Source organism: Anas platyrhynchos, chromosome 1, assembly GCF_047663525.1.
Source record: "Anas platyrhynchos isolate ZD024472 breed Pekin duck chromosome 1, IASCAAS_PekinDuck_T2T, whole genome shotgun sequence".
In the NCBI taxonomy this organism is placed as follows: Eukaryota; Metazoa; Chordata; class Aves; order Anseriformes; family Anatidae; genus Anas; species Anas platyrhynchos.
In genome coordinates this window covers 100,541,693-100,557,588 of record NC_092587.1, presented here as the reverse complement: position 1 = coordinate 100,557,588, position 15,896 = coordinate 100,541,693, and the positions used below count along the sequence as shown (strand labels likewise).

Genomic DNA, 15,896 nt, shown 5'->3' with positions numbered 1-15,896 from the left:
GCACTATTCTTTCCTTTGCAAGCACATACTTTTTCTGTTACTACCTTACAATTGTGTCAAGACTTTCTGTATCAGCACAGCTTGAACTCATCAGTGACTAAGCTTGTTATGGATAATCTTATTTATTCTACCACCTCTCTGCAAGATAATCATATTATGTTTTTCTCAAGGGCTTATCACCTTGAATCCACCCAGGACCTGAGACATGCACAGAGAGAGCAAGAGAGAGAAAGATATACAGATGTGTGAAAAACTTAGCTGAAGTTCTTACTTCTTTATGCGCAGAATGATTTAATCAAGATTCAAAATAATTACCACATATATTAAATCTTTCAGAAGAATAGATTTAATTGGCAGGAAAATTAAATAAAAATGTTATGAATGACACTTTTGATAAGGAATGAACATTTACATTTTCTATTAAAAAGTATAGAATAGAGTATATTGTATCAAAAACCTCTTATCTGTAATGAGTTAAAGATAATCCCAAAGAGTATAGATATGATTTCTGTAAGAAGACCAAGACCATATTTGCCTTTCAATAAGGTGCAGTATGAAAGGGATATTTTCCTCCAAGGTTTTAATAAGCGTATATAAAAATGCAATTCATTTGCTGAATTACTGAAAACTAGATATTGAAAGGAACTTTTAAAAAATAAAAAATAATAAATCTGGACAATGCACAGATATTTGAAGAGACAGAATTACCTATTATTCCATCATTTGGACTTTTAACCTTGATTGGATTAAATGCTATTAAGTACTGCACATAAGAAAATCCTCCACTGCCAAAGAAATCTATTAACATACTCCTATTTATAGGATCTAATATTATGTACAAAAAAATATATCATAATTGTTATGAATTAACTGATTTTCTTCAAATGCATACTATATGAAAGTGTCAGAATATGTCTCTTCATATACTCAGGCAATATTTGCTTTACAAACTCAATCCAAATTAATTTTTGCCCAGGGAAACCATAGAATCCATTAGGGCTTCTCTCTGAAGAGAGACTGTGACCCTCTGAGTTACTTGATCCAATATTATGACTAAATCAGTGAAATTAAGCAATGGTTCTAACTCTTCATTGTGTTTACAGATTGTCATCTCACTTGTATCTATTAAGACCACCTAAAATACATCAGCTTAGCTATACACAGTTCAACACAAAACTATCATGTCCACTTTTTGTACATTGCCTGTCAGCTGAAGTTCTCTGAAATGGGGGACTCAGTTCTGTCTTCAGATGCACTCATGCATCAGTAAAAATTTGGTGTCCCTATAAGCAGAAGAATATCCTTAAAGTTTGAAGCTTTTTATTTGGCTGTAGTCTTGTGTAACCCACATGGGTATTAGTTTTTATTAGTGTCAAATAATTCTTCATTCCCATGTATGTAACTGCTCCTTAAATATGCACAAATGTTAGCACACCCTGTGCAGTGTGGAAGGTGATTAAGTATGAAGTGCTGTTTTGAATTTCAAGTGGCTCCTTCTGCATGAAGTATAACATGCTGTGCAAACTAAAAAGATTTGAATGTTTGATTTGGTCTTCATTTCTTTTCTCCACAGAGAGTTTTTGCTGTTGGGAAAAGGCAGCATTCACATGTCTTAAATCAGAAACAAAATCAGGTTACAGAATTTTTCAAAAGACATTTTGTGCTTTATATGTAACCCTTTTAAATGTTTATTTTCATAGTATTCTCTTGTGACATAACTGTTGATATATGGCAGAAGAAAATGTGCGATACCGAAATGAGATTCTTGGGATTTACTTCCTTTTTCTAAACATTTGCCAGGAAAAGAAAAAAAAAGTATCTAAAAATTCATTAAATTCATATATAAATGAAGGTGTGGAATACTTGTACAGTTGAGCTAATATGAACGGGACCTGAAAAAATGGATATTAGAGTTAAGGAGTCAAAAATTATGAGATACCAGCGTAACTTTAATTCACCCTCCTTGTGCGTGTGCATTATTAGGCTTTAATTTCATATCTTCATTTTGTATTTTCCACTGAATCCACCACTCATTTTTCAGCTTCTGGGGAAGGGTTATAACCACCTTATAAGCATTTGATGGAGCATGACTTAAGAAACAAATAAGCTTCCTAATTCATTCATGGTATCGGATCATCTCACCTTACTTTTTTTTTTTTTTTTTCTTTATTTGGTGGATCTCTGCCCCTTCTTAGCCCAGTAATAGGAGAGATGATCCACCATCAAAACTTTATAATTACAATTGGACACTTAACATCTTACTGGTGGAAAAAAAAGTCACTGACCCTAATCCCTATGGCTCTTCTCTCCGGGTGCAGAAATTGGTTATCCCACATCTAGGTTACTGAGCTTTTAAAATAAGGCTGGTAACATTTATAGTACACTCTAAGAAAAGGTAAATTTAGCATTTTTGAGAAGAAGGATCTTGACTTTTCAACCCAAAAGAAAGATTTCCTATCTAGAGTTCTCTACTGAGAAATGAAAATGTTAGTAAAAAGAGCTAACCTGCCTCTCCACTTTATTCCCCTGTCACAGTATCTCACTACTTTTCCTTTAGGAACTGGAAAGTCTGAAGTGACTAAAAGGATTGTTAAAGAATCATTTATAGATCCCTCAATATGCTCCACAGTGTACTTACCTTCTCTTTTTCTCTATTGAGAGCTCTTTGTTCCAGACTTCACCTTCATTCTCCCCTCTACTCTGCTCTTGTGAGACCCCACCTGGAGTACTGAGTTCAGCTCTGGGGCATGAGAAAGACACAAATCTTTTAAAATGGGTCAGGAGGATGGCCACAAAAATGATCAGGGAGCTGGAGCACTTCTCTGAAGACAGGCTGAGGCTGAGAAAGTTGATCAGTCTAGAGAGCGAAAGACCTTATACTGACTTTTCAGCACTTAAAGGGGGCCTACAGGAAAAATGGGGAGAGACTTTTTATCAGGGAGTGTAGCAACAGGACAAGGGGTAATGGTTTTAAACTAAAACAAGGTAGGCTTAGATTAGATATTAGGAAGAAATTATTTGTGATGAGGGTGGTGAGGCATTGGAACAGGTTGTCCAGAGAAGCTGTGGATGCCCCATCCCAGCAACCCAGTCTAGTGAGAGGTGTCCCTGCCCATGGTAGGGGTGTTGGAACAAGATGATCGATTGTTAAGGGTCCTTTTCAACCCAAACCATTCTATGGTTCTATGATTACACGATCTTTGGGGTACCTTCCAACCCAAATCATTCTATGTTTCCATGATTTTGTGATTTATACCTAGAAGTAAGAAACCCAGAAATAATTTCCATAAATAAATGATACGTTACTATTTTTACCTGGTAACAGTTGTAAATCCTGTAGTACTCTCCATCATGCATCAAACATTATTGTGACTGCCTGCTGGTCTGAGACTGCTTGGTGCTGTAAAGACAAAAAATCATTAGGCTTTGACCTAAATTAACAGCACTGTTTCCTTTACTTGGGTCCAATCTGATTAATATGATTTAAACAGACCAATTAAAACCAAGCAGTCTTCAGGCTTTTCAGATTCTTCATCATAATTTATGTATATTTCCCCCTATAACCAGTATATACAGTACTTATGCAGCTTCTTTCAATTACTTATCTGCTGAGTTTCTGTGAGGAGAAATCTTCAGCAAGTAAAAAAAAAAAAATAGTAACGTACTATATTACAAACAATATGGCTTTGTACTGAAGTGTGGATTGTTTATTTTGAATCCAACATTCCTTCAGCTCTCATTTATTCAGAAGTCATTTCCCATTTTTTTCCATACTGTAATCTAGAGTAACACCAATTTCATACATGTATGCTATTATTCAGTATACTTTGCTCACTTGTTGATACATAATGCTGAAAAGACTTTAGCAGGATGAATATAATTAAAAATAAAATGATCTACTGTCATTTGCAACACTTCAACTAAAACGGAAACATATAAAATATATACACCCGAGTAAATTTTTACTAAATTTGGTGGTGTAAAGTGCAGAATGGTAACTTTAACACAGATTTTAATATACAATGTTATAGTAGTTCAGATGTTTTACTTGAATATAACACTTATGTATCAAAAAGGCCAGATCTTCTGCCAATGTGAATATTAAGTCTCACACCACAAGCATATGATTCATCAGAACTAATAGTCTATGCTTAAGAATTTAGATGTTTCTTTATTGAAATTCAGAATACACTATTTTTCTTGCTTCCAGAAATACATTTAATTCATGTATGCACATGGCTTAGAAATCTTCTCTGCAAATATATATATATACATATCAGTGTTTACAGGTACCAGTTAGGGAAATATCACTATGTCAAACTTTTATTTTTGGTACCCATTATTGGAAGTACCCATGGCAATCACAGGAAGTAACTGCAGTTGCTGTGCAAGAATACACTGAAGAAAGATCAGCTAGAAGCCTCAAATATTGCTGTAGTCTCCTACAGAAAGGAGAGCCTCCTGGCTCCTTTATGTAAATATTGTCACATTAAAAAAAAAAAAAAAAAAAAGCAATATGGGTCATAGTTTAGTCTAGAAGCTGTGAATTTATAATGGATTCTGTCTAATTGAGGGAAAATACTCTTTCGCTTCTCTCCTCCCTTCAGACACCTTTGCATATCAGCTCTAACGCATAGCTCATAGAACCTTGTAAGGTTACATACCTAGGTTTCAACACTATCAATCATCCTGTGTACTCTTGCAAATTCTGTGTCACCAGAATAGCCTCTACATAAATAAATCAAATGAAGTTCCCAGGCTGCTCTTAAGGTGGACCTTCCTCTGGGGCTGCTCACATGTACTGGTGGGATCTGCATGATTGTTGCAGTTAAAACTGCAGGCTCTTACAGAAGGAATCGTGTCTGTCCTTTGCATCCTATACACAATTTAATATACTGTCAATGCTTGATACATAATTAATAGCAACATTAACAAATTAAATAGCTTGACTCTTTAGTTTCAGTATGCTAAATAGGATGCTTTAATTGGTCATCTTGGATGGACGAGGAGCAAGCAATGCTTCTGCTCTGTATGTTTCCCCTTTCTGTCAAGACTGCCAACAGATTTTCTCATCTTCAAAACTGGGAGTGGTTAGGCAATAAAAGCATTTTAGACTAATCTGGTCAACCCATAATTAAGCATTCAGCAGGAAATATTCTTGTACTAGCAGACAAATGAAAATTACATCCTTTTCGTATTTTCAGTCTTAAATGCAGTACTCTTTTTCTCAGCAATGAAATTTTTGCTTGGTAAACAACCACATTGATTCCATGTACCTGGAAACAATTTATTCAAGGCATTATTTACAAATATTACATCACTTTCTAAGAAAGACAAAATCAAGTCCCACAAAAAAAAAAAAAAAAAAGAAAATCCAAGACAAGTGACCATGTTTTAAAGTAAGAAATGTTAATTACTTCCAATATTTCTTAAATTTCCACTCAACAGCAGACTGAAATTTCCACCCAGCACCTAGGTTTTTATAGATGTGCCTACACGTATCAAAGCACAACAGGATATACTTTATATATCTTTATATAAAGAATCATCCCTCAAGAGTGATATGGCCTACCAATCCAGCAATCCAGCGACAGATGTGGAAGAAACCTGAGTGATTCTTTGGCTGTGATCCTTGCTGCCTTGAGATAAGATTTCACTATCTCTTCTCTCTGGTTCCACTACTTCTTGTCTACTTAGGTTACATAATATTGGCTTAAAACTGTCTGTTACTGGTCATCTCTATTGCATCTGACAGAATTGCTCTACAAGCTCCACAGGGGTCCAAAAGAAACAGTGCATAAATAAACTATTTAAACCTAATAATAAAATATTATCTATATTATTTTAAAAATATTACAGTAAATCAAAGATCATAGTCTGTCAGAATTTGATAATGGTCCCAAAATAAGTTCCTTTATAGTCAAATTAGGAAAGCATTTAGCATGCATTAGAGGGCTTACTATCAAGGATTACAGATTATTTTCTACTTTGATCCAGTAGTATTTTACTGCATCTGAGCTTTTTATTCTCTAGGTTTTAGCTCTCTGTGAATCTGTTGATAAGCTCTACTGGATGACTGTGCTAAGACAGACTCCAGGTGTTAGTGTGTAAATTGCTAGCCCACTCAGTGGTGCTTTTAAAGGCATATCAAAGGAAGAAGTTTTAAATATTTTGTCTGTGTTTTGTATTTAATCTGTTACATATTTTCCTTTCTATGGACTACCACATACAGGCAGGTGAAACCACATCAAAAATATTTCTTTAGATTTTTTTTCAATTATAATTTCATGTTTCACATAGAAAAGGTCCTCAGAGACATATTTTATTCTGCAGAAATTTTATATTTTTTTGGAATCAAGTGCTCTGAACTACCTGGAGAGTTATGGTGGGTTTTAGGCTTGATTAAAAGGAAAAAAAAAAAAAAAAAAGACTGCACAATATAACTAGGACATAATCCATGAAGGCTGAGGGTAGCAGTCAACCTGCAAACAAACAAGCTAATAACAAAATGCCTAAGCCATATAGGTTTGCAATGTTTCAACAACTTTTTACTAACAGACCCCAGCAAGTCACTGGGGTATAAAAATTCAGCAATCAAATTCTCTTGCCATTATGGTGGTTCAGAGGTGGAAGCAAAATTAATGAAAACTAAAACTGATCATTTTCACAGCCCTTTTTTTTTTTTTACTGAGATCTTCAGTATAAACCTACATAATTCTGCTTACCAAACTGGACACAGACCAGTTCATAGTTACTTAAGATCAGTCATCTAAGTTTAAGGATTTTCTAAATATTTCTGTTATATTTGGTGTATGGATATTTCTATGTATGTAAGCAAGCCTTGCACTTGTGAACAGCAGACTAGTTTGTTCTGTAACTTACTATTTAAGATTACTTCTGCTAGGATGTAAACGTGATGTAAAAAGTATTTCGTACAAAGACCTAATGGCAAAAGTCCATGTATCATTTAGCATACTTCATTCACAGAGGTAGTGCATTTACTATATTAAGATAGCCTTTTAAGGGATTACCCAATTTAAGAAATTGAATGAAGGAAAAACAAATATCTGGCACTTCAATTAAATTGTAACAGAAAATGGTATGTTAACTGCTGATCCTCAGAGAAATCCAAAACCAGCAAGGGGAAAATATTACTACTCAATAAAAGTCTTGGCAACTTCCCACTGAAACACAATATGCACACATCAAACAATCACTAACTTATTGGATCATTAGGTAAAAGCTGGAGTCATTTGAAGAGAGTGCTGCCCTCTTTAAAGCTGAAATATTTCCTGGTGAAATAAATAAAGCAGATACAAATAATTCTGCATAATAGGAATTCTTAAGAATAGGAATAAGTTAGGAAGCAATCTGCTAAACTTTCTTGCTTTCAGGTTTATTTTAAAGTTAACTCTTCTTTTTTATTATGCTCAAAAAATTTTACTATCCAAACAATGTTACTTTTCTATGCTTGCAAACCCAGAAACCAGACTTCCAAGGACATGAAATTCAAATCTTTCTCAATGTAAATGGAAGAATGCAGGTGGAAAATAAAGTATCATCTGAAAATGTTCTTGCAAATACTTTCCATTTCATAAATGTACAAATAATTGCAATTTTTTTTTTCTTTTTTTTTTTCTCCCTGCTCTTTAAGTGAGTAGTATTTTTTACCTATAAATGGGAGTGAAAACAATTGTGTCATACCATGTAACTACCCTAATGGCTTGAATTAAGAAAAAAAAAAAAAAAGCTGAAAAGATGAACAGATGAGTAACTTTGTTGATTTAGTCATAACATGAGACAACATAAAGATGTGCTGACTACAGACACTTAGTGAACTTGTTTGTACCTAACATTCACACACACAGAGACTTTTTTTGTTTTCACCTCTGTTGGTAAAAACAAGTCTGTGAACCTGTCTTTCACAACGAAATTTACACTGGTGGAACCACATTTTATGCTGTTTTGATCTAAACTAGGTTTTGGTCTAGAGCAATTTTCTGTGACTGCAAACACTTCACTTAATCACACCTTCAAATCAGCCAGATTTCCATTCCTCTAAATTTGTAAGAAACAACCACTTTGACAGCCTAGCTATGCTTTTTAAATCATACAACTCAAGTGATTTGAAGTTCATGAGTGACACTGCTATGGCATATGGTAGGGCTGTACAAGGATGTTTCACAGAAATTTGGATATACCTAGAAATCATAACTTTCTCATTAAAACCAAACATTGGCTCTGTGATGGGTTCTCTATACTCCCACACTTGACATAAGCCTTGCTCAGAGTTATGAGCCACAGTAGGCCTTGATGGGACTGCTCCTTGCACATCAGAGTTCCAGAACATGGTAGGGAGTCTGAGTTTGTCTAAGAGCCAACGACCTGAACTTATAGCAACTGAAGAAAAGCCTATCTGAGCTCTCCAGGGATCACAGCAAGCTGTAACCCTTGATCTCTGCGGTGGAGTAGCTTTTCCCCCAAGTCAGCTATGGTTCAAGATTGCCTAATGTTACATCAGTCCTCCATTGTCAATGGACAATGGCCATAACAAGTGAGTACGAGCAGGCACTCCCTGATTGCACCTCCAAACCTGCAGCCTGGACAGTAGCCTCATCTGGGGAGTACCACAACTATACATTCTGGAAGGTATGGGAATAGCAGAATTGGTGAAAAATACCAAAACTGCTTTATCTGAACAATAGCCAGGATGGTAAAGTACTAACAGTCTGTTGTCTCGCAGTCCTATGAATGATAGTCCTAAGCAACTAGTTGATTAGTAGCAACTAAGTAGTCCTAAGCACCTTGAGCTTTCCAGGGACCACACTGGACTGCACCCTCGATCTCCCCTTGAACCAGGATGCCTCTCAGGGTACCCCTGAGGGGAAGTGCATCTCAGGGCTGACTCCTTGAAGAACAAGGTTTTCTGTGAACAAAAGCTGACAAAAGAGTAGAGTGAGTAATTCACCCTAAGGAGAATTTCGGAAGCATGTACCTGGATTTAGAACAACCCCCCCCCACCCAAGGACCCTGCAAAAACCATACAATCTAACCTTGTTCCTTGTTATTTATCATAAAAGTATAAAATAAATCCTAAATTGCGTTAAAGTTGTGTAAAAACAATTCCACAACATGCTCTTCTCAGGGTTTGCTACACCTATATACCAGGCTATAACTCTGTATTATGCTGCAATTATTTAAATCCATGTAGAAAAAAGGCAACATCTCAAGAAATAGAAGAAATGGTCCATCTCTGTCCATCACCTCCTCTTTGGTCTGTAGCTTCTTTTGTTTTTCACTTTAGAATGCTTTGTTCCGGCATGTCTCAGTGGTTCTTCAGTGGTTTTCTTATTATTATATTCCTTAGTTTTCCTTACCTCTGTCCTGTATGTTTCTGTCTTACCTCTTTTCTCTCCTCACCAAGTACATGTAATCTGAATTTCATACACCCTAAAATGTTTACTGCTGTTACTACTACTATTACTATCTATCTTCAGGAAGCCTTCTGAATTTACTTCATTGATGCCTTCCAGTCCCTTGTTCTTACTTCCATTTCCGTTTCACAACTTAGCATCACGTACATTACAAAACAATTTTGTTTCTGCCTCCAATTCCCTTTCCTGATTAATCCCTCAAGATCAGTTTCACATCCTTCCTCTTATGTCTCTTCTTGTGAGTATTTTTCCCCTCTCTTCTACCTCTTCCCTTTTCTCCTTGCTGGAGAGGTGAAGATAACCTCTACTCTGACCTAAGGAAGATAATCCCTGAAGATCCTCTCCAGGAAGACAGTCATATTACAGCAACTCAAGTAGTATCTCAATGAGGAGAAAAGTTCCATTTTCCGTTAGACTTAGAAATTTTTCCCTAAAATTCTTTCAATGTTTCTTCTAGACATCTACATTAAAACAAACAAACAAAAAAAAAATCATGCTGAAAAACTGTAAGAACTAGATTAATCAGGGATCAGTAACTGAGAGTGCTTGATGAGGCAAAAAAATCCCTGGCTTTTACAATATACTGTATAGGTCAGCTGGTTTAAGTAGTTGTAGCTCTATTGATAACTGGGGACCTATGACAATTTATGCCAGCTACTCCTACTCCTGCATTTGCAATGAAATAATTTTTTTTAGCCCACACAAGTCCTGTTTTAAGCCAAAGTCAAATAAAGGGCTTACGTTCAACAGCATTCTTTCATGCAGAGCCAGGAATACAGATATTTTAGCTGCAAGAAATTAATGTTTTATATAGTTTTTCTTCTCAGAGAACAACTAAATCTGGGTCTCTTACATAGTTCTCATTTAACAGTTGTTTTTAATTTGTATTTGAGAATTTACTTACAGAAGAAAAAATATGAAGTGAAAATACTACCTTGCATATATTTATTTTATTTTAAAAGCAAAAGCTATTTGCTATTCATCCCACACTGGTAAACTCCTTGAAAGCTCTAAGACACAAGTGACACATAAGCTGTAACATTACAGCATTTAAAATTAACTACCTTTGCAGGACTTGTGCAGAGAGCAAGGAAGCGTGCAATATCTGAGTCTACAATTAACTTGACTATCACTGTGTGCATCTGTGAGTATAAATCTTTGCTTCTTTATGTGTTGTCTATTGCACCCTACTCACCAAAAACCAGACACATTAAAATGACAGCATACTCTCAGTTTTCTTCCACTTAATGGTGAGGAAAATGTTTTCATCATCTCATCCTGTATAAAGAAATTGTTGGATATGAGGAAATATGACTGATTACTTGCACAAGAATGTTTCTGTGGGATAATTTACGGTGATTGTGTATGCTCAAGAGGAGGTGGGTTTCAGAAAATTGGAAAAAGGACTTAAACCAGGTTTCTTTCTGTACATCTGGATCCTGTGTTACAGCACAGTTCAAACCCAGGGGGCCTGACTGAGATGGCTAAACAACAATGTAATTTGGATGGAAATTTCTTTTTTTTTTTTTTTGGCTTCTGTTGTTGTTATATGGGTAGATGAATCAAAGAGACCACCTACTCAAAATAACTTGGGAAAAATTGGGGTTTGCATCTTCTGAATATGCTCTAAGAAAGAAAAAAGAAAAAAAAAAGTATTTGATTGGATGCTTTCACCTCTTCGTTGTGCAATATTCTCTTTGTCACAAACTCAGTTACACTGCATGGACGCTCTCTAGGTGTTTCAGTGTAAAGTCATGCACTTTTATTTAAAATGTGATAGAAGTTCTCAGTCTCCCAGAACCTTCTGTAGGGGCTTAGGGGTGGTGATGCTCAGCATCCAGTAGAGCTACATAGAAAAAAACAACTTCTCTGGAATGCTGTGATTGTGGGCCTCCAGCAAGGAGATCAATAGACACCAACATTGCAAGCTCTTTGCCTTGGGGAAAAAAAAAATGAAAATCACATAAGCAGAATCAATGGCAATGTAATATGGATGGCATTTTATGCGACCAGGGACAGGGAGAAGAACAGTTATATTTATGAAAGTACATAGCCAACTGGATTTTGTTTATTCCTCACACGATATAACATCATTCCCATTTATACCGTGCAATACTGTGGTTTTGATTTTTTTTCCAGACAATCCAAAGAAAATTTATCTTCCTTATCAAACAGTGACATGCCAAAATCTCTACAAATTTATGAGATATAAAACATGGATGTAAATTTGTAGTTTAGAAACATCTTCGATTCACGGTACTCTTTCTAGCTCCCCAGATGCAACATAAAGTTAGATGGATGTCTCTAAATCAAAATTGCATTTTTCTGACACTTCATTTTTTTGCCATGTTGTCTCCTCACGATATCTGCACTACAAAACTCTGCTTCTTTGCCTATTTATAGCACCATAGGACACACATCAATTTTACAGGTAACAAGACTAATATATATAGAGAAAAAAAATCTTATAAATTGCATTTGTGGGGAAGAAAACTGTGTTAAACACAACAGTCATTTAAGAAAACCAATTTGTTTTGCAATTTTTTCAGCTGAAGTGTAATATTTTGAAGTGTCAAATCAGGCTATGTTGGACGTATTTATTGTGATGCTATATATGATATACAATGTATACTAACACAGAGATGTGATAGTACATCTCTTTCACTTGAAAGGAGAACAGCCTGGTTACAACCTCAGATGCTGAAATATCTCTTTAAATACTGTCTTGTGTTCTTTCACCACATTTTCCTTTTACCTTTTTGCACCTTATTTGTTCCCTCATTGCCAAAAAGGGGTGTCTTATAATTCTGACAACCATCTTCTTCCTCCAGATACCTGCTATGAATTTGGATCCTAACTTCCTTCCTAATTGTGTATAGCACTCTGAGTGAATCAATCTCTCCATATACAAATATACATATGCTCTCTTTCTGCTGTTATATAAATTTGAGGCAAAGAATATCACTGTTCTCTACTTAGTCAATTTTAATAACAGACACAATATGTGTCTGTTATTGTGGTGTGATACAATATCACCAAACAATTCTTTTGAGATTTGCTCATTCAGAAAAGATTTCACCCCTCAAGAATATATTCCCTTTAGCCTTTATCATAAAGAAACATGTAAACCGGATCAAAAATTTGAATGTATCTTCATAACCTTTATGCTCATAATTTAAATGAGTCTAGACAGACAAGTTGAAGTTAGCACATAAAACAAACTACCCCTATTTTCAGAACATTTCAATTAGCCAAACTGTTTCATGTATTCTACTGGTAGTTCTATCAGGATTCCAAAGAAATAAGCATGTTATAGAGAAGTCCCTGGACTAATAAAATGGAAAAACAAAAACAAACAGACAAAAAAAACCCTTAACTTTCTTCAGCCAATCCCAGATGAGAAAATACAGATCTGTTCTCTTACGTTTCAACTAAACCTGACTTGCATCTTGAAGCACTTCATCATTCCTTTCAGAAGAAGCCGTATCTTTGATTCCATATTCAGTTTGACACCCGTCCTTTCATCCGTTATTCCCCTAGGCTTGCCTGCTAAACCTCCACAGAAAGATTAAGAGAATATCTTCCCATTCTAGCAATGGCTAGCACAGTATTGGACATAATTCTCTGCCACTATTAAAGGAATATTAGGTTGGATTTAGGGGTCTAGTAAATTAATCTGTTTTATGTTACTGTTTGTAAGACCTATGGTATTTGTTGTTCCTACTTTGCTTCTTTAACAATATTGCTTTTTATGTGTGTATACACATTTTTTTTTAATTCCTCTAATATTGGTCCACTGGAAATGTGAGGTTGTTTTCAATAAAATTCTCAGTTAAATTAAGTACTTTCAAAAGCTGAGGATCTGGCTTTTTGATGTGAGGCTGTTGCTAGTCCGAAGTCTTAATAAGAGGTTATGCTAACTCACAAAAAGTATGCCAGATCATTAATTTATAAAAGAGGAAAAATCATAAAGACTACTAAAAAATGTAAATTATATTCACACTCAAAGTCAGTTGTTCTCTGAGTTAATAATGAAATCCCAAATCTGAAGAGCCTTCTGATGTTATAATTACCCTTTAAATCTTTTTGTATAGCTGTTATATCCTGTGGAGGGGGAATCTGTTTATCTCTGTACAGATGCACAGCAAAATAACACATTTAAATAACACACAGGGCTCTTCATACTTGTCTAACTCTATTGACATTAAGGTCATTAAAGTCAGGTCATTCATCCTAGTGCTCATGGCCTGCACAAGACCCATGCATCACTTAAATCCTGCTTAAATTCTCTGAATGGGACTTTAAAGGGATTTATGAAGTGTGCAGCCTTGTAAGCCTTTTACAAAGGCTTAAAATACACCTTTTCACAAAAGGTGAATGTCACTGCTAATTTGCTCACCTCTGCAAATCCTTAAAGCAAAGTTACAGTAACTTCAGTTGCTGTTTTTCCTGAAACAGGTTGAGCAAAGGTCGATAGGACTCTCCTGCTATCTGAAGAACTGTGCTTGATCTTATTGCTGGGGTATGATATGAAACAATATGACAAACTTTTTAAAATTTGCTAAAAATTAGCACCTAAAAGAACCACTGGTATTTTTAAAGAGTGAAACAGAACATTAAAAGAAATAAGTAAACCATTTGTGAGTACATCTTTCAGTTTGTGAATAAAAAGTCTTCCAAACATTTTTGTTGTTATAACTAATTTTCCACAATAATATTGTATTACAATTTTGCATTTCTTAGTTAGAATTTTCGGGATACAGTAGCTTCTGTAGTCTTTCCTGTGGATCATCGTTTCACCTTTGCTCTTTGCTTCATGTTTGCAGAGAATGGGAGCTTTCAAACCCATCTTATTCTACTTTTCATATTTTACACTGTTATAAATTGTTTTGTTGTTGCCATTTGGTTTTGCGTGTTTCTGTTTTTTAAATACATCTTTCTCCTTGGATTCTGTACTAGTTGTCTAGTATAAGACAAGAACAATTGATGGCCAGTCATTGAAAGAGTAAGAGAGAGACAGCCATTTTTGAATCTGCCTTGCCTAATTTAATTTGTCTGATTTCAAACATAACCTAACCAAATCTTCTAAATGCAACTAATAGCAAAATTTAATACCTGTTTGGATCATGCAAATATAGGCTAATCTGGCAAGCTTTGTATTTTTTATCCTTGAAAATTGCAATAAACATTTCCTAGTAGTACATGACAGATTTATATATATATATATACATATATACATATATATGAAATCTTTGAAAATTTAAAAAAGAATTCAATCACTTGAACTTGGAATCAGATTATGACCTTTTATGCTGAGGAGCTGTTACTCATCCGACATAACTCTTTGGAATAATTAGATTAACCTATTAATGCAATGCTTTATCAGTCAAACAAATCAGAATATTGGCATTTTCTAAATATGTGTTAGCTTTACATGTCTTGCATGTAAAATTCTCTACATAAAATAAACACATAATCTAAGAACAGTTTCCACAGTTCTTCAGTACTCAGTCTTTCAAAAGAACGTGTGATGCCTTTAATCACCAGTATCTATACGTACTTAATACCAAATCATCCTACCTTTTTTTTTTTTTTTAAAGAAAATGACATCTACACCAAGAGAAAATTTCAGAGATTTTTCTTTGAAAATAGGATATTTATCAATTGAGAGATTAAAAAGCTAATTTAATTCCTTCTTTTGTAATCTCTGCTACTGGGGCTCTGGACCATATCAAGAGGGATTCTGACAGCTTAGTATTAGAGGGAGAAGGAAGGAAAAAATGAACTATCAGCAGTGAATGATTGTATTTAAGGTTGACAATGACGAAATAGTAGAGGCCATGCTACAATTTCTGCTCCTTCATTTGTCTTTGTTGATAAAATGAACACTGTCAGAGGCTCAAGCTCACAGCAAATTTAACGTGACTCTGTTTATCCCTGCACTGAACAAGGTTTGCACATGATCAGATGATAAATGCACAAAATTCTGGGACATCCTTTCTTTCTGCTTAACAAAAGCAGGCAATTTTCCTAGCTTCTTCTTCCTTGAAGGAATAAAGATGGTGAAAAGCTAAACAAAATATTTAATGTAGCATGACATCCAAAATTAACACAAAAATACACTCTAAGCAGTCTTTGAATACCATTCTTCTAAAACAGTTTTCTGTCCTTGTTAGAAAAAAATATTACCTCTAAGAAGTGAAACATGCCAGGCTATGCAAGAGGACACTTTCATAACCATAAGAAGGTATGAAAACTGAATTTTATTCATTAAATTTCTAATGATGGAAACAAGAATACTAAGATCCTTTTAGTTGTTTCACTGAGGAGAATTTTCCACAATAAGCTGAATTCTTTCATGACATAAGACTATCCACATTTTTTAGTAAACTATCAGTACAAGTGTCCTGATTATAAGGTGTTGCCAAATTTGCTTGCAGAGATAATATGGCCTCAACTATA

General features: G+C 34.9%; 1 protein-coding gene across 1 annotated transcript in view; it reads right to left on the bottom strand.

Annotated features, from left to right (window-relative positions):
* The window catches only part of LOC106019573 (inositol 1,4,5-trisphosphate receptor-interacting protein-like 1), a 171,388-nt gene that overhangs the window by 37,959 nt on the left and 117,533 nt on the right, over window positions 1-15,896 (bottom strand). Inside the window, exons 8-9 of the transcript XR_011804135.1 lie at window positions 3,316-3,400; window positions 2,639-2,740 (exon numbers count right to left, since the gene is read on the bottom strand). The gene's annotated coding sequence lies outside the window, so the exon portion shown is untranslated. The remainder of the gene's footprint in view (window positions 1-2,638; window positions 2,741-3,315; window positions 3,401-15,896) is intronic.